The following is a 20,355-nucleotide window of genomic DNA, read 5'->3' on the forward strand; positions in this document are numbered from 1 at the left end:
AGTTCACAGACACCCAAACCACCAAATTGGATGCGGCCCTGCCCACCAGGAAGACAATATCCAACATAATCAACCAGAAAACAGGCACCAGTCCCTTCCACCAGGAAGCCTACACAACCCACTGAACCAACCTTACCCACTTGGGACAAACACCAAAAACAACGGGAAATATAAACCTGCAGCTTGTGAAAAGGAGACCGCAAACACTGCAAGTTAAGCAAAATGAGAACACAGAGAAATACAAGCAGATGAAGGAGCAAGGTAAAAACCCACCAGAACAAACAAATGAAGAGGAAATAGGCAGTCTACCTGAAAAAGAGTTCAGAATAATGATAGTAAAGATGATCCAAAATCTTGCAAACAGAATGGAGAAAATACAAGAAACGTTTAACAGGACATAGAAGAACTAAAGAGAAAACAAACAATGATGAACAACACAATAAATGAAATTAAAAATTCTCTACAAGGGATCAATAGCAGCATAACTGAGGCAGAAGAATGGATAAGTGACCTGGAAGATAAAATGGTGTAAATAACTGCCACAGAGTAGAATAAAGAAAAAAGAATGAAAAGAATTGAGGACAGTCTCAGAGACCTCCGGCACAACATTAAATGCACCAACATTCAAATTATAGGTGTCCCAGAAGAAGAAGAGAAAAAGAAAGGGACTGAGAAAATATTTGAAGAGATTACATTTGAAAACTTCCCTAATATGGAAAAGGAAATAGTTAATCAAGTCCAGAAAGCACAGAGAGTCCCATAAAGGATAAATCCAAGGAGAAACAGGCCAAGACACATATTAATCAAACTATCAAAAATTAAATACAAAGAAAAAATATTAAAAGCAGCAAGGGAAAAGAAACAAAAAACATACAAGGGAATCCCCATAAGGTTAACAGCTGATCTTTCAGGAGAAACTCTGTAGGCCAGAAGGGAGTGGCAGGACATATTTAAAGTGATGAAAGGGGAAAAACCTACAACCAAGTTTACTCTACACAGCAAGGATCTCATTCAGATTTGACGGAGAAATTAAAACCTTTACAGACAAGCAAAAGCTAAGAGAATGCAGCACCACCAAACCAGCTTCACAAGAAATGCTAAAGGAACTTCTCTAGGCAGGAAACACAAGAGAAGAAAAAGACCTACAATAATAAACCCAAAACAATTAAGAAAATGGTAATAGGAACATACATATCGATAATTACCTTAAATGTAAATGGATTAAAGGCTCCAACCAAAAGGCACAGACTGGCTGAAAGGATACAGAAACAAGACCCGTATATATGCTGTCTATAAGAGACCCACTTCAGACCTAGGGACACATACAGACTGAAAGTGAAGGAATGGAAAAAGATATTCCATGCAAATGGAAATCAAAAGAAAGCTGGAGTAGCAATTCTCATATCAGACAAAATAGACTTTAAAAGAAAGACTATTACAATGGACAAAGAAGGACACTACATAATGATCAATCCAAGAAGAAGATATAACAATTCTAAATATTTATGCACCCAACATAGGAGCACCTCAATACATAAAGCAAATGCTAACAACCATAAAGGGGAAATCGACAGTAACACAGAATAGTAGGGGGCTTTAACACCCCACTTTCACCAATGAACAGATCATCCAAAATGAAAATAGGAGGATGCGACTGGCGTCGGCCTTCCACAGCGAAACGCCGCACTTCCCTCCAGGATGACAGTGATGGGATCCCATGGTCAGAAGAAAGGGTGGTTTGTACTACAAGGTTTAATAAAAAAACAAAGTTTTTTGGAAAAAAAATGAAAATAAATAAGGAAACACAAGCTTTAAATGACACATTAAAAAGATGGACTTAATTGATATTTATAGGACATTCTATCCAAAAACAACAGAATACACTCTCTTCTCAAGTGCTCAATGAACATTCTCCAGGATAGATCATATCTAGGGTCACAAATCAAGCCTCGGTAAATTTAAGAAAATTGCAATGGTATCAAGTAACTTTTCTGACCACAATGCTATAAGACTAGATATCAATTATGGGAAAAAAACTGTAAAAAATACAGACACAAGGAGGCTAAACAATGCACTACTAAATAACCAAGAGATCACTGAAGAAATCAAAGAGGAAATCAAAAAACTACCTAGACACAAATGACAATGAAAACACGACGACACAAAACCTATGGGATGCAACAAAAGCAGTTCTAAGAGGGAAGTTTATAGCAGTACAATCCTACCTCAAGAAACCAGAAAAATCTCAAATAAACAACCTAAACTTACACCTAAAACATTTAGAGAAAGAAGAATAAAAAACCCCCAAAGTTAGCAAAAGGAAAGAAGTCATAAAGATAATATCAGAAGTACTTGAAAAAGAAATGAAGGAAACAATAGCAAAGATCAATAAAACTACAAGCTGTTTCTGTGAGAAGATAAAATTGATAAACCATTAGCCAGACTCATCAAGAAAAAACGAGAAAGACTCAAATCAACAGAATTAGAAATGAAAAAGGAGAAATAACAACTGATCAAAATACAAAGGATCATGAGAGATTACTACAAGCAACTGTATTCCAATAAAATGGAAAACCTGGAAGAAATAGACAAATTCTTACAAAAGCAAAACTTTCTGAGACTGAACCACGAAGAAATAAAAAATATAAACAGACCAATCACAAGCACTGAAATTGAGACTGCGATTAAAAATCTTCCAACAAAGACCCAGAACCAGATGGCTTCACAGACAAATTCTTTCAAACATTTAGAGAAGAGCTGACACCTATCCTTCTCAAACTCTTCCAGAATATAGCAGAGAGAGGAACACTCCCTAACTCATTCTACGAGGCCACCATCACCATGATACCAAAACCAGACAAAGATGTCACAAAAAAAGAAAACTACAGGCCAATATCACTGATGAACATAGATTCAAAAATCCTCAACAAAATACTAGCAAACAGAATCAAACAGCTCATTAAATGGATCATACACTATAATGAAGTGGGGTTTATCCCAGCAATGCAAGGATTCTTCAATATACACATATCAATCAACGTGATACACCATATTAACAAACTGAAGAACGAAAACCATATGATCATCTCAATAGATGCAGAAAAAGCTTTCGACAAAATTCAACACCCGTTTATGATAAAAACCCTCTAGAAAGTAGGCATAGAGGGAACTTTCCTCAACATAATAAGGGCCATATTATGACAAACCCACAGCCAACATTATTCTCAATGGTGAAAAACTGAAACCATTTCCACTAAGATCAGGAACAAGACAAGGTTGCCCACTCTCACCACTATTATTCAACACAGTTTTGGAAGTTTTAGTCACAGCAATAAGAGAAGAAAGAGAAATAAAAGGAATCCAAATCAGAAAAGAAGAAGTAAAACTGTCACTGTTTGCAGATGACATGATACATACAGAATCCTAAAGATGCCACCAGAAAACTACTAGAGCTAATCAATGAATTTGGTAAAGTAGCAGGATACAAAATTAATGCACAGAAACCTCTTGCATTCCTACACACTAATGATGAAAACTCTGAAAGAGAAATTAAGGAAACACTCTCATTTACCACTGCAACAAAAAGAATAAAATACCTAGGAATAAACCTACCTAAGGAGACAAAAGACCTGTATGCAGAAAACTATAAGACACTGATGAAAGAAATTAAAGATGATACAAACAGATGGAGAGTGATACCATAATCTTGCATTGGAAGAATCCCCATTGTGAAAATGACTATACTACCCAAAGCAATCTACAGGTTCAATGCAGTCCCTATCAAACTACCAATGGCATTTTTCACAGAACTAGAACAAAAAATTTCACAATTTGTTTGGAAACACAAGACCCCGAATAGCCAAAGCAATCTTGAGAAAGAAAAACGGAGCTGGAAGAATCAGGCTCCCTGACTTCAGACTATACTACAAAGCTACAGTAATCAAGACAGTATGGTAGTGGCACTAAAACAGAAATATAGATCAATGGAACAGGATAGAAAGCCCAGAGATAAACGCACACACATATGGTTAACTTGTCTTTGATAAAGGGGGCAAGCACATACAATGGAGAAAAGACAGCCTCTTCAATAAGTGGTGCTGGGAAAGTTGGACAGCTACATATAAAAGACTGAAATTAGAACACTTCCTAACACCATACACAGAAATACACTCTAAATGGATTAAAGACCTAAATGTAAAGCCAGACACTATCAAACTCTTAGAGGAAAACATAGGCAGAACACTCTATGACATAAATCACAGCAAGATCCTTTTTGATCCACCTCCTAGAGAATGGGAAATAAAAATAAACAAATGGGACCTAATGAAACTTCAAAGCTTTTGCACAGCAAAGGAAACCATAAACAAGACAAAAAGACAACCCTCAGAATGGGAGAAAATATTTGCAAATAAAGCAACTGACAAAGAAGTAATCTCCAAAATATACAAGCAGCTCATGCAGCTCAATATCAAAAAAACAAACAACCCAATCCAAAAATGGGCAGAAGGCCTAAATAGACATTTCTCCAAAGAATATATACAGACTGCCAACAAACACATGAAAGGATGCTCAACATCACTATCATTAGAGAAATGCAAAGCAAAACCACAATGAGGTATCACCTCATACCGGTCCAAATGCCCATCATCAAAAAAATCTACAAACAATAAGTGCTGGAGAGGGCGTGGAGAAAACGGAACCTCTTGCACTGCTGGTGGGAATGTAAATTGATATAGCCACTATGGAGAATAGTATGGAGGTTCCTTATAAAACTAAAAATAGAACTACCACATGACCCAGCAATCCCACTACTGGGCATATACCCTGAGAAAACCGTAATTCAAAGAGTCATGTACCACAATGTTCATTGCAGCACTCTTTACAATAGCCAGGACATGGAAGCAACCTAAGTGTCCATCAACAGATGAATGGATAAAGAAGATGTAGCACATATATACAATGGAATTATTACTCAGCCAAAAAAGAAACGAAATGGAGTTATTTGTAGTGAGGTGGATGGACCTAGAGTCTGTCATACAGAGTGAAGTAAGTCAGAAAGAGAAAACAAATACTGTATGCTAACACATATACATGGAATCAAAAAAAAAAAAAAGTGGTTCTGAAGAACCTAGGGGCAGGACAGGAATAAAGATGCAGACGTAGACAATGGACTTGAGGACACGGGGAGAGGGAAGGGTAAGCTGGGACAAAGTGAGAGATTGGCATGAACATATATACATCTACCAAATGTAAAATAGATAGCTAGTGGGGAGCAACCTCACAGCACAGGGAAATCAGCTTCATGCTTTGTGACCATCTAGAGGGGTGGGATAGGGAGGGTGGGAGGGAGACACAAGGGGGAGGGGATATGGGGATATATATATATATATATATACGTATAGCTGACTCAGTTTGTTATACAGCAGAAACTAACGCACCATTGTAAAGCAATTATAGTCCAATAAAGAAGTTAAAAAAAAAGCATCATCCTATAGAAATATGTGAGCCACACATATAATTTTTAAGTTGCTGATAGTCACATTTAAAAAAGTAAAAAGATGAAGTCAATTGTTTAAATATATCTTATTTAGTCCAATAAAAGAAAGTATTTCAACAACTAATCAATACAAAAAATTATTAATAAGATTTTTTTTCAAACTAAGTCTTTGAAATCTGTATTTTACTTTTTATGGCCCATCTTAGTTTGGACTGGCCACGTTTAAGTGCTCAACAGCTACTTGTGGTTTGTAAGTACCATGTTGGAATAGTGCAGAACTAGAATCATGAAGTGATTTTTTCTTTCTTTTTTGTAACAAGGATACGAAATGAAATGGGGATACTAGTCATAGTTTACACTTTAATAGTAAGTCATGGAAGGCAATGCAATGTTCACAAAAAAGGTCAGTTAGTAAATGATGGTACAACCAAGTAGCTACTAAAAGCTCAGTTTCCAAAGAATATACAAGGGTGTATAAAACATGTTCATAGTAAAGGGGGTGAGGTAGATTTAGAGAAAGAAAACAGAGCACACAATATTATCTCATGAGTGGCAGTTAGAAATAAACATACATACCCACATGAGTCTGGAAAGGCATATCCCAAAATGTTAACATTGATTATCTGTGGGATAACTGATATAGGAAAGACTAGATTTGACACAAGGGAATCATCAGGAGTTTGGGACACATTATATTTAAGATACCTATTAGATATCCCAAGGGGAAATATGTTGTCTAGAGTCCAAGAGAGAGGTTCAGATGAGAAATGTAAATTTGGAAACTGTCAGTGTATTATAGAACTTAAAACCAAGAAAGAAACTGCATGAGTTGCAAACTCTCACAAAGAGAGTGAGTTTCAGCAGAGAAGAAAACAGGACCAGGGACTTCATCTTAGAATATGCCAACTTTTAGAGTCAGGAAGATGATGGAGAACCAGCAGACTGGGAAGAATAGCAAACTAAGTTGAAGCAAAACCAGAAGATGCAGTGCTTGAAGGAGTAGAGAAAGACCACCTGCTTCAAATAATAACTACAAGCCCAGTCAGGGAGGACTGAGAACTGACCCTGGTTTTGACCTGAAAGCCACTCGTGATCCTGACTGAAGCCGTTTCGGTGGAGAGTTGGGTTCTAAAAGGAGTGGATTCAGAGAGATTAAGAGGAAATGAACTGCAGAGAACATGCATGCACTTCACACGAGCAGTTTTGCTGTAAGGGGGACAAAAGATAGGGGTATTTGTATCAGTCTGCCATCATATTCCTTGTGTTCTCTTCCCTCCGACTGTAATGTAAGTTCCTGGAGGCAGAGAGTGCTTTAATTCTCTGAGCCCAATATTACTTTGGGGGCAAAAAAATTCTGTGTCCAGCAGTAACACAGCAAGTTTACACAGGTGAACTACTGGATCACCATGAGAGTTAATTCCTGATTCAGATCATCAATAGGAGGAACCTTCAACTCAGGGTAAACACCTCTGAAAAGTAACTGCAATCTGATAATTACTGGCTGCCAGGGAGGCAAAGCATAAATTTCTTTGTAACTCAGTGAAAGCTTTCATGAAGAATGATCTTTTTCTTTTTGGCAAATCCCAAGTTTAAAAACCACTAAACCCTACATTTCTTTGTCATTACTGTAAAGATGAAAAAAACCCCAAAAAACCCCAAATATTGAAACTTCAGGCAGATAACTAACTAGTGAAATATCTATATAACACAAAAGACCATAGATTGAAAACCAAATCAATACAGGGGTTGTTACAATGAAAAATACACTGACTAGAAAAATCAGTTATTCTTCAAATTTTCAACATTTTACTAAGTCTGGACAAACTTCAAACTATTGTTTCTGCACAATCAGTCTTTCAACAACAGTTCAACCTAACTGGAAAAATCATCACAGAGCTAACATGCTAGAAGGTAATTCTAGATAATTATCAAGTTCAATATATTTGAATCTTGGCATAAGAACATCTTCCTCTTTAAGATTTATTTAGAAAGCACAGGTTGTTTCTAAATAGAATGTAGGGACTTATTTCAAAAACTTGGTCCCCTAGGTTGAGAAATGATGACCAGAGAATTGGCAGGATAGTGAAATAATTGCAGTGATGTCAAAGAAATGTAAAGTTCTGAGGTTTATAAACTTAGATTTTAAGTAGTTGAAAAGGTTAGACTGGTAACTCAGTGCAGAAGTTTCTATGTGTATATATGGCAATCTATTTTGCTCACCATAAAACGTCTGATAAAACACAAAATAATTCTATTGATGCTGCTTCTTTACTTGGTCCTGTTAACCTAACAAGACTCCACGTTCCCAACATAATCTCAGTGCTCTGTTTCAGTTCTCCTTTTCCTGGCTTACAGATTCTAACTTCAGTGTCTTCTCTCCATAACCAACCATGTCCCTTCCCTCTGCCCACTCTATCCTTTAATTTTACCAACCTCCTACCCGTCAGAAGGAAATACTGGTAACTGTACAAACAAAGGACTGCAGTGGAAGAAAATGAGGGGCAGAGCCCTCACTGTGTAGCACAATCCTTCATACTCAGTAGGGGCTCAAGAATCAAGATTTGGGTTGCTTAAAATAAATTTTATAGACAGGCTAAAGGAATATGGAAACAAGAGTAAAGAGAAGGACTAGGACAGGACTCGTTCACTGTAAAGTAATTCTGTGTGTGTGAGTGTGTGTAAGCTGCATGTGTGGGTGTATATGAAAAAGAGAAAAAGACATTCTATGATATAACACAAGAAAAAGATATGTGTTTTAAAGTCAGGCAAATGGGACTAAGAGAGGTGGGGGGATAAAAAGCTTAGCAAGATAACAATAGGACCGCCATCAAGTAAAGATATCAGTTCATATACAATTTTAGAAAAAATTTACTTTTTAGTAAAATGCAAATAAAATGAATTTATCAAATCCCAACTAGGCAAACTGGAATTTGCCACTTGGCAAAAATTACCATGAAAATAAAACAATAATAATTATTAAGTAATAAGGAAGTCATTCTTAATATATGTTATTCTGTTTTAGCTGAAACTCCTTGAAATTTGAGGTCACGTCCTTTGATTAATTCTGCATTGTGCTTAGTGCACCATCATGCACGTGAGGGCATTCAATAGTAATTACTGAGATTGCATTTTGATCGAAGAGGGCAAGACTGACCTTTGCCTATAAGGAAAACAATGCCACCTGCCTCCTGTCATACTCTAATATTCCAACTGGTAAGTCATATTCCTCTAAATTAGTGATATGTATTTGTGATTGGAAGGTTTGAATTTATAAAATTCTTTGGGCTGGTGAGCTCATTCTCATACTTATGAATCCTGAAGGCTGCCTGACGGTCTCCCATTGCCTCCCCTCTTTTGCACCCTTCATGGAGAAAAGGCATCTATCTCTCAGCATGGCTGTGGCTAAAACCCAGGAACCAACCCCCTGCCCCCAACACAGGCTTACCTTTTGCAAAGTCCTCTAGGACAGACAGTAAGCACCAGGCATGGGGCACAGTTCTTACTAAACCTCCCCACCTCCTGACTAGTCCTATGCTGCAGTGGCCACAGCAACATATCCCACTCCCACGCTCCACCACCACGAAGAAGACGGCAAGCATCAGTCCCCTTGTCTTTGTGCCCTTTCAGGTACTGCTGCTCAAACTTTCTTCTTTCTACTTGCCCCAGCCCACAGATTTTATGTGCAAAACCGATACCCTTTATTTCCATTAATCCTCACTCCAAAGCTGACTATCCTAGAGGAGTTAATGAAAACATTGGTCCGGTTATAGAACCTCATGTCCATAGCAGAAATTGGCAGAAATAGGGGCATTCCACAAATTAAAATAACAGAATTTTCTTTGTAAATAATTCCAATAATTGCTTTCCTTTTTGCAAGTATGACCCAAAGATGGAAGTCAAACTAAAGCAATAAAAAAAGTAAAGAAAAGCAAGTGAACGCAACGTCAGTGAGAAAAATGAGTAGAGTTTATGCTACTGTGATCTGCAAAGCCTTTGGAGCAGGAAAGACTTAGGATAACTTCCTAGATCCATCACTGGATCTAGTAAAGGCTGATTGCCTTTACTCCTGTTACTGGGAAAATCCCCCTAGACATAAAACCCTGAGCTAGTTTTCAAAACAGGCAATGAGAAATCATGACAATCTTTTAAGTTTCTGATTCTGAAGTCTCCTTCCATCTTATCCACCACCCACTGACCAAATACAATTCAGAACCTCAAAACTCTCATCTCCATTAGTTCCTTTATCTCTGATTTGTTTCAAAGATAAACTTTAAAGATAATTTTAACAAAGTTAAAGGATCAGTAAAGCAACTGAGCCAGTTCAAAATGATTTAAAGATTAAACAGTCTCTTTTATCACAGAGAAGGCAGCTGCTCTGTGGTTTTTTGTTTTTTTTTCTTTAACAAAACAGAGAGATTTCATCTCTATTCTCTCTAATTTACCATAGCTGGGAAAATTCAGTATTAAATTGAATATTCCGTATACATTTAAAAAAATGTTTAAAGGTGTTTGCGTTTTATTTATTTATATTTTGCCTTTTATTTATTTATATCATTTATCAAATTGTATAACTCACTGATTTTAATTTTTAAGTTCATTGTCAAATAAGTTTTCCTTTAATGATATTTTAATTGACAAATAAATCCCATGACAGCATAAATTCAGATTTCACTTTTTTTTTTTTTTTTTTTTTTTGCGGTACACGGGCCTCTCACTGTTGCGGCCTCTCCCATTACGGAGCACAGGCTCTGGACGCGCAGGCTCAGTGGCCATGGCTCACGGGCCCAGCCGCTCCGTGGCACGTGGGATCTTCCCAGACGGGACACGAACCCGTGTCCCCTGCATCGGCAGGTGGACTCTCAACCACTGCACCACCAGGGAAGCCCAGATTTCACTTTTATATAGAATCCTAAGGTTGTTTTACTCTCTACGACCAAAGAGAATCAATGTCAAAATAATTACCTCTTGCAAAGAAATGTATGGTGTTCCACAAGCCTTTTCTTCCAAATAAGGGTCTTAAGGTACTGTTTAGTCTTCCTCCAGAAAATTATTCCAAAACTAAAAAGGAATACTTGCAGGAAAACAGTCGGTTTTCTTTCCATCTCCTTTCCTTGAGAGAACCACAGCAAAATGTAATTTTAGGCTTCCTGTCCCAAAGTAATATGCCTGAGCACTTTCTCCTCTGCATCTTTTACCACTAGTGTTTAGCAAACAAGGTTTAAAAACTACTACTAGATATAAATTACCTTATGCTTAGTACAGATGGATACATGTGCTATGAACTGGCTTAAACTGAAAATAAATACAGGATGTAAACAATAAGAGAAACTATTTTTGCAGCTGTTGGTCTCAAGTCTAGCATTATTGATTGTGGTAATAGATTGTGCCTTTCCTAGGAAACCCTGCAAGGCATACCTGCCAGGCTCATTTGCTGAGTCCTGTGACTCATATGGCTTAATGCCAGATCAATGAACGACAGTGTTATTCAAAACTCAGGGTTACCAGATCTCACATTTTGGTCTCTAGTGGCCTTGCTATTACCCTTCGGCTTCTAAAGAAACGCAGGCTCATCCACATAGGAGTTAGCTAATGGAATTTTCACAATCCCAAATCAGTTTTGTTTAATTAACTTCATCTGATGTGAGCCTTTCACTAAAAATATTAAGCTGAGAATAGTGTCGCTTTCTAAGACTCACATCTTTACCTCAGAGTTCTGAACATTTGAGTTGGTGAAACATTTCTTTCTAATATGATTTTCCCTCATTAATTATCTTGAGGCATTTTAATATCCTTAGGGATGACTGCATCCACTGAATTAGGTCAAGATTTCGTGGTCTCTGTTGGCAATCACAAGTTATAGTTATCAGTAAAAATATCTGACTTGTGAATTTAATATTGATAGAATCAGCCATATATTTTGAAGTCTCTGAGGGGGGCAGAATTATGGTCCCCAAAGATGTCCACATCCTAACCCCCCACCCTGTGAATATGTTACCCTACATGACAGAGAGGATTTTGCAGATGTGATTAAGGATAAGGATCTTGTCCTAAAATGGGCTGATTATCCTAGGTTATCCAGTGGGCCACATCTAATCACATGAGCCCCTTAAAACAGGGGTCCCCAAATCCCCCTGCTCCCTGTACCGGTAACAGTACCAGTCCATGGCCTGTTAGGACCCAGGCCGCAGAGCAGGAGGTGAGTTGCAGGTGAGCGAGCAAAGCTTCATCTGTATTTACAGCCGCTCCCCATCGCTCGCATTACCACCTGAGTTCCGCCTCCTGTCAGATCAGCAGTGGCATTAGATTCTCATAGGAGCGCGAACCCTACTGTGAACTGCGCATGTGAGGGATCTAGGTTGCGCGCTCCTTATGAGAATCTAATGCCTGATGATCTGAGGTGGAGCTGAGGAGGTGATGCTAGCGCTGGGGAGCAGCTGCAAATACAGATTATCATTAGCAGAAAGGTTTGACTACACAGAGGGCATAACAAATCAATTGCTTGCAGACTCATATCAAAACCCTATCAGTGAGTGGCAGATGAAAACAAGCTCAGGGCTCCCACCGATTCTGCATTATGGTGAGTTGTATAATTATTTCATTATATATTACAATGTAATAATGATAGAAATAAAGTGCACAATAAATGTAATGAGCTTGAATCATCCTGAAACCATCCCCCCTGCTCTCTGATCATGGAAAAATTGTCTTCCACGAAACCAGTCCCTGGTACAAAAAACGTTGGGGACCACTGCCTTAAAATGAAGGTTGCTTCCCAGCCTTGAATAACCAGAGAGATGGCCTCATAAGGATTCGGTCTGTACTTGCTAGCTGTTAAGGTAAAGGAGGGTGGCCATGAGCCAAGGAATGCAGGTGACCCCTAGAAGCTGGAAAAGACAAACAAATGGATTCTCCCCTAGAGCCTCCAGAAGGGGATACAGCCCTGACACCTTGATTTTCTAGTCCATTGAGACCTGTGTCAGCCTTCTAACCAATAGAGCTCTAAGATAACAAATTTTATTCACCAAGTTTGCAGTAATTTGTTACTGCAACAAAAGAAAAATAATACCTTCCTAGTTTTTATACTGTTTCATCACTCCTTTTTTGGGAGAAAGTAAAAGCTGACTAGGAAAAAGTGCTCTACTCTAACTGGGGCATGTGGGGTCACATAAATGAAAACCGGCCTGTTCAACTGTAGGCATCTAGGTCCCAGCCCTGGCTCTGCCATTAAACGAACACAGACAACTGGGCTAAGCATTTAACCAAGCCCTCACAGCTTGAGCTTCTTTCCTCTCGCTGGACAAAATGTTCATTTCCAGGTCCATGTTCTCTATTACAGCTTCCTCTCATTCTTCTGGATACTGGTTTTATTTGTCTTTCTAGTAAAAGCCAAAATGATCCTTTTTCTGCCATGTTTCATTGTCTCACACTGGTGAAGTCTACAGACCTGGCATTTCCATATTTCAGCAGGAGCAAGTTTAAGTATGCATAAAACTTAAAACATTCCTTATTAGCACATAAAAATAGAATGAAAACTCTCCTAAAGCAATTTTTAAAATCACCCTGCCTAAAACTGCTTGGAACCACTTCCTGCCTGAAGCATGAAGGAAACTGTAATCTTTACAGTACACTCTGTATAAACTGCTACTTGTATTGGTTAAGTCAGCAGGAGGAGATATACATGGATATCTTAAGAATTCAAAACTGCAGAAGTATTTTTCTTACTACGAAGAGTTAGCTACTCAATAGAGTACATTATATTACCCAAAACATTAATACAACAAAGAGCAAAAACCTGATGTAACATAGCCTAGAATATAATATACTCTTATTTCCAATACAAACGTATGAAAAGTGTTTCAATAAAAAGGTTTTAAAAAGTATGGAAACAGTTTATATTGACTTAATTTCTTTAACATTTAACCTACCGTAATCTAAACTAGGTGGTATCATAATTTCTCTCTACTTTTCAGGAACTTTTTTGAAGTAACTAGCAAATTTTCAAACACATAAGCAGGATTAAGTATTCAAAACAGTAAAGAAATTAAAAGTCAAAGCATTTTAGCATATTTTAGGGTAGAAAGGAATTCATTCATAAATAAGCATTTATGATATTCAAGATAAGACAGATATCTTTTATGTGAAACTAAATTTTTAACCTTTTTTTACACTCTCTCACAACTATGTTTTTCACTGATTCTTTAAAGAAAGGTGAATGAAGAACATTATCAGTCCACTAACATAATATTGCACAAAAACAAAGTAAAGGTAGAGAGCAGGGTATATTCCAGAAGACTCCAAAAATACAAGAAAGAAAATGCCAGTTTTAATCAGTCTCTCTAGAAATGGACAGTCTAGACCATTTACTGACCTCTCAAAAGAGCCATCTGTCTACCTCCTACATATAATAAAGGTTCAGCTACATAAAGAAATGGGAGAGTCCCCATCCTACCTACTCCCCTCTTCTTCATTGTCCTGCAAAGCTATCCATTAATTATTTAGAAACTGCCTTTACCTACCACATCCATTTAAACACAGTATTACATTCTTCACAGAGTATACTGAAATAGTCCCTCGGGAATAAGGAAGAGGAAATAAATGCACAACTAACACTGTCATATGGACAGAACTCTCGGAACGGAGAGAGTCAGACATAGGCAGTAGAGAGAAACCTGTGTGTCTCATCACTTAGTGTTTATTGATAGGGCACATTGTGGTAGAAAACTTGAAACAGAAAACTAACTTTTCAAGGGAAATATTCATTCATGGCTCTTCTATTTGAATGCTGTAAATGTCTACAATATTCTTTTCATAAAGCTGAACACAGCTGGCTTATCCTTAAGGAGCATGAGTATGTGTTAAAGGAGAACTTTTATGAAGCGCTGATTTCATTTGTCACAATAATAGAAGCACTATTTTTATTATCAAATTGGGAGATTTTTGAAAAGCATTAAAAGTATGAAATTAGTATGAAATGATGGTTATCAATATACTTTAAACTTCATATATCCCCCTGTAACTAAATCTTTGTTTTAACAATTTAAGTTTTAATTTCCCTAACATGCAAATTCTCAATGTAACTTGGCCCTTCTTTCTAAAAATATCTTCCCATAGCCTCTTAGACCTTTCAAATGTTAATACTGTTTAAAACTGGATAAAATATACAAAGTATCAATAAAAAATACATAATTCACACTCAGAAAACTGCATTTGTGCTGTGACACCTGTCAAAATATTTTAAGGAATTTGTATATTTCAAATCATTTGAAATAAAAAGCTCTACTGTGTTTGCTATTGCTGCTTACCAGGGAGACTAGCCAGCATTACATTGTACACCCACAGTTATTTATATAAGCCCACGCCATGTATGTGCGCATACAGACGCACACAAACACATACACGCACTTTAAGTACAAACTAAAAGTCTGTTCTAGGTAATTGGCTGAAACATATACTATGTTTTCAGTCAGTAGTATATCGTAGAAAGCAAGAAACCATTCATTCACCTGAAAGAGAAAAATAGAGGCATTTGGTAATTCTCCGATATGCAAAACAAGGCACTTACCTTCCATTTCTAGGGATGTCTGAAATAGAACTGGAAACCGAGCAACGGGTGAGGGGCTTTATTGCGGGGTGAATCATCCCCACGTAGAGGCTCTGAACAACCCCTGTATGCATACTGACATCATCAGGAGAGACTTGGAGGCAGAGGATACTATGGTAACCAAGCAATGTGCTGGGAGACAGAAGCCTTTAATTGCTTTAACAACTTCCTGGGGCTCCAGCGACCAGGCTTGGATTTACTAAGTAGGAAATGAAGGTTGTCACAGAAGCAGCGAGTGTGACACAGAGCAAGGGGACTCAATGAATTCTGAATCTCTTCACCTCAATGTGACTTTTAATGACAACTGTCATTACATGATTCCATTAGCAATATTCTTCTCACAGCTGAAGCTCTGACGAAGTCACAGGTCAATAAATAATGCACCCAGGTAGCAACAGTATAAGTATTCATAGATGGTTTTCTCACTTAACAAGCATTTATATTATTACATTACAAACATCCTTTTCCTTGAGGGTGAATACTTGATTCCCTTTGAAAAGAAAGCTCACATCTGTGCCTTCGGAGGTCAGAGTACTGATAACAATGAAAACTGATGCTCTGCGTTTACTTCTCCAGGAGACGGCATCTGCCCGTTCCATTTATCTCCGAGCTCCAATAAATCCCTGCCAATACATCACTTATCCAGAAAACACCCCCAAGCCAAATGCCCAATTATGACACCCAGATAAAATCAGAAGAAATCTACCATCTTACTGCTCCACAGTCTTCCTGGTTAAGTCTTCTATCACAGGCAAAATTACTTCTACTTCTAACAACTCCCAAAACTATACATAATTTAAATCTTCCCTTTGAACTATTTGTTCTCCCGTGCATCTGGCCCCCCATTCACAAGAACACAACCCCTCTTAAAAATACCAGGTTTAAAGTAATTGCTTAAAATAACAAAGTTTCAACATCAAACTGAGTCTATAATGATATATCATGCTTATTTGATCAGATGAGATGTTTTAATAAGTATGTAATTTATCATCTGTACTATAAAAACTATTGTTTTCTTCTCTATATTGGATTGACATTTTTTTAAACAATACCATGGTCTAATTTTTTCTACTGTAGAATACTGTAATTGCAAGAATAATCAAGTAACTTGGCAGATCCACTTTAAGATACTCATAACACAATAAAAAATGAAGGTTGTCATTCTGTACTGTATACTGCAAGCTACTACAAAGAAATTATTATTATGTCTATTTCAATTCAGATGAAGCTAAGCCTGCCTTTTAATGTTTCCCTTGTGAGTAAATACCATACAAATGGATGGCAATAATACTGCTTACAAAAATAGTAAAATGGAATACCACAGCACCGATTTACAGTCTGGAAAAATATAGAGAATTTTAACCTAATTGACAAGTTGGACTTTTTGCTATCATAGAGGTTGGGGAGAATTCTGAAAATAGTATAGTAAGGTCAGCTCTCATGAAAAACATAGTAATTCAGTTTTCCTTAATTTAGGTAAAGTGAAAAGGCTTTCCAACAAAATGGAATTACTCCTAACCTCTCACTTGTTTTTCCTGAGATACCGAGTCTGAGAAGCAAAACATGCAAAGTTTACCACGAAATTCATGAAAATAGTGTGTATATACATATATATGTGTATATATAGATGTATGTGTGTATATTTGTGTGTGTATATATATATGTGTGTGTGCGTGTGTGTGTGTATATATGTATATATATATATACACACACACACACGCACACACATGCACGCACGCACGCACATATTAGGTTGGCCAAAAAGTTTGTTCACATTTTTCTGTAAGATCACATGGAAAAACCTGAGCAAAATTTTTGGCCAACCCTCCTATATATATGATTCACACACACCTCTACATATATATATATATATATATACACATTATATATATGATTCAAATTTTAAAACAAATGCATTTGTTTATTTGAAAATGCCCAAAAGATATACACCTAATTTCTGAGAGTGGTTACTTCTGGCAGTTTCAATTATAGACTGAGAGAGTCCTCCAATTTTTATATTACATAATTTTAAACTTTTAAAAGTTTTTCTAAACACCATGGAAATGAATTACTACTGTAATTCAAAATATGAAAATTCATCTAAATGTGTTCTGAACTTGCAATCCTGATTTACTTGCTCTCAAGACCAATGACAGCTTCAGTGGACTAGATCCTAACATACTAGCCAGACTATTTCAAGGTTGTTTCAAACAACTCTTTCTGGGAGATGATCCACCTGTCTAAACAAAACTAGGTTGGGAAAGGTAAATAAAGGTTATCTGGACAGCATGCGCACAAAAGGGAACAGGTGTATTGACTACTCCAGCGATGGGATGGTCATAAAGTAAGAGTACAACAGTAAAGCTAGTTTGCTAGGGTTTTTGTTTGTTTGTCTTTAATAAATTTTATTTATTTATTGGCTGCATTGGGTCTTTGTTGCTGTGTGCGGGCTTTCTCTAGTTGGGGTGAGCAGGGGCCACTCTTTGTTGCGGTGCACGGGCTTCTCATTGTCGTGGCTTCTCTTGCTGCAGAGCGCGGGCTCTAGGCGCGTAGCCTTCAGTAGTTGTGGCACATGGGCTCAGTAGTTGTGGCTTGCGGGCTCTAGAGCTCAGGCTCAGTAGTTGTGGCGCACAGGCTTAGTTGCTCCATGGCATGTGCGATCTTCCCGGGCCAGGGCTCAAACCTGTGTCCCTTGCACTGGTAGGCAGATTCTTAACCACTGCGCCACCAGGGAAGCCCCCTGCTAGGGTTTTTTTTAAAAAAAGGTTGAGTTTAGAAAAGAGTCTCTCCAAGTCCCTCATGTGCTGAATGCTGAGGCTAAGCAGGATGCCCTAGGTCACCAGCTCCTGCGCTGCAGCACTCACCCACTGGGCTGCCTGCTAACCAAAAATTACTTTTGAGTGTTCTTGAATTTGATCTTAATATTGTAATTGTTTTTTAAAATTGTCTATGTTAATCAATATGATCTTTTCATTGTACTGGTTCTTCTTATAAACATGTAATTTAATTAAATATTCTCTACATCATTAAAGAAATAGCCTATCCAAAAATAAGACCAAACCAAAAGATGTCCGCCCACTACAGAAGGCTGAAGGGAATATGGAAGACCACCAGCAGGAATAGAAATCAAGTGTCCGTGAGACAAATGGCCCCAGATGGCCAGATTTTGTGTCCTGTTAAAGATGCTTGCTTCCACGATGAAGAGTGGCCCTCGCTTGCCACAACTAGAGAAAGCCCTCGCACAGAAACGAAGACCCAACACAGCAAAAATAAATTAATTAATTAATAAACTCCTACCCTAAAAAAAAAAAAAAAAAGACGCTTGCTTTAGGGAAAAGGGGCCTCGTATCTCCAACGTTCATTCCCTAAATCCAGGCTTTATTTAGTTTTTATTCTCTTCTTACGCTACAAAAACAGCTTAATGTGTCACGTTCTCATGAGTGTTCTATTTCCTCTTGCCACTCCACTAAACCTCTTGATCAATGCAATCTCATTCCCACCTTCTTAGGGAAGATGATAAACTCTTTCTTAAATGATAACTACCTCCTTTACTTGGATTCCCAAGGATAGCACAGAGAAGCCCGTGAAGCACACACCCACATTAGGCCACTCACAGCACAGAGCTGGGAGCTGGGACAAAGTACCGCATAACAGCACTAGCTCCACCAAGCTCTGACATATTCTTTCTGGATAACTGTATACCCCCTTTTATCTGTCCTAAATGTCAGAAATCCACTTCTTATTTCCCAATGGATCTTAAGGCTTCACAGACATCCAAACAATATTATAATATCTCAGACTGAAAGACAACAAAAGTTAGAAGGTAAAATACTCTTTCACAGGAAACAAAGACACAGCAAAGAAATCACCCCTTGACTGTCGAAAGTATTATAAATCTCATCTACAAACCACCTTAATCATTAAATTGAAGTTTAGGGTTCAATGAGACTCCGAGCTTAACTTATTTCTTCAACTAAATTCATGTTGGCAAGTGCCAATTCAAAAGCAAATGTAAGTTAAATCACCACTTCTGAGGGGATATTTGGCCAGAATTTCTAAAGCCTTGACTAGTCAGCTACAGTGCCCCCTCCTGGAAACCACCTTTCTGATAAGGCAAAAAACCCTCCGTTCTATTTTTTTTTTTAGGTAAGAAGTGGATTTATTTAGAGAAACATACTCCACAGACAGAGTGTGGGCCATCGCAGAAGGTGAGAAAGGCACCAGGATATGGTGTTGTCAGGTTTTATAGTGGTGGGTAATTTTACAAGCTACTGAGTGGGAGAAGTATTCCAGCTATTTCAGGAAGGGGTGGGGATTTCAAAACACCCTCAATTCTAACCCAGCTTTGCCTCATGATTTACGCTGAACTTCCTCTCAGCCCAGAGAAGCAACATTCTTGGCTCCTCTGGTCTTAATACAACACTTTTCCTAATTCCAATTAAAGATAGTATAAGGACTGAAAAATGACAGTGTATATGGGATTTTATTATTAGCATATGAGCTTAAATTTGTTAAATAAAACAAATTCATACTGATTTAATGAAAAAGTATCACACTAACTTCCAACGGCAAAAGGGTTCTAACTCTTCATCACTGGCCAAACCCACTCAGTGGCCAAATTTCACAGATGTATCTTCTCCTTGCTCCAGCCCCACAGTTGCCCCTCTAGCTTAGATCTTCTCTATCAGTCATCTCATAACGCTCTGGTCCATGGTCTTCCTGACTTCATTGTCCCACCTCTTTAATCATTCTTCGTATCACTTTGTCCTTAATGAGTCTTCATAAATCATGGCCTTGACCAGATTACCACAAAACTCAAAATCCTAAAAAGCTCCTCCTGTGCACCACTGAATAAAGTGCAGAGTTCACAGATTCCATGTGAACACATCTTTGCCAACCTTACCTCCAGGCACCTTCAGCTACAGACAATTAGACAATCTGATACACTAATATGTCCCCATACCTCCCCTCCTCTAAGCCTTTGCTCTTACTGTCTCTTCTTCCTGGAATCCCACACCTACCTCCTCATTCCACCCCGCACATACACTCCTCCTGTGTCTCCTCCCTGGCAGCCCAAATCCTACCATCCTTCAAGATCTACCTCCTCCATCAGGGACTGGTTCCACCCCAGAAATTCCACAGTATTCTCCACCTGGCTAACTGCATTTAAAACATTCTACTACCTAGTTATTATCTTGCGTCTTATTTCCCTCTCCCTTCAATCTTCTGAAAAGTAGAGACAAAGTCTATATTTGCC

At 37.9% G+C, this 20,355-nt stretch overlaps 1 protein-coding gene across 18 annotated transcripts in view; it reads right to left on the reverse strand.

Annotated features, from left to right (window-relative positions):
- Positions 1-20,355, reverse strand: part of PAM (peptidylglycine alpha-amidating monooxygenase) — a 280,689-nt gene that overhangs the window by 216,407 nt on the left and 43,927 nt on the right. Inside the window, exon 1 of one of the 18 annotated variants that reach the window (XM_060009092.1) lies at positions 10,460-11,731. The exons of the other annotated variants lie outside the window; for them this stretch is intronic. The gene's annotated coding sequence lies outside the window, so the exon portion shown is untranslated. Of the gene's footprint in view, positions 1-10,459; positions 11,732-20,355 lie in introns of those variants that run through there. 18 annotated transcript variants of the gene reach the window in all.

This window comes from Delphinus delphis, chromosome 3 (assembly GCF_949987515.2).
Source record: "Delphinus delphis chromosome 3, mDelDel1.2, whole genome shotgun sequence".
NCBI classification, from domain to species: Eukaryota; Metazoa; Chordata; class Mammalia; order Artiodactyla; family Delphinidae; genus Delphinus; species Delphinus delphis.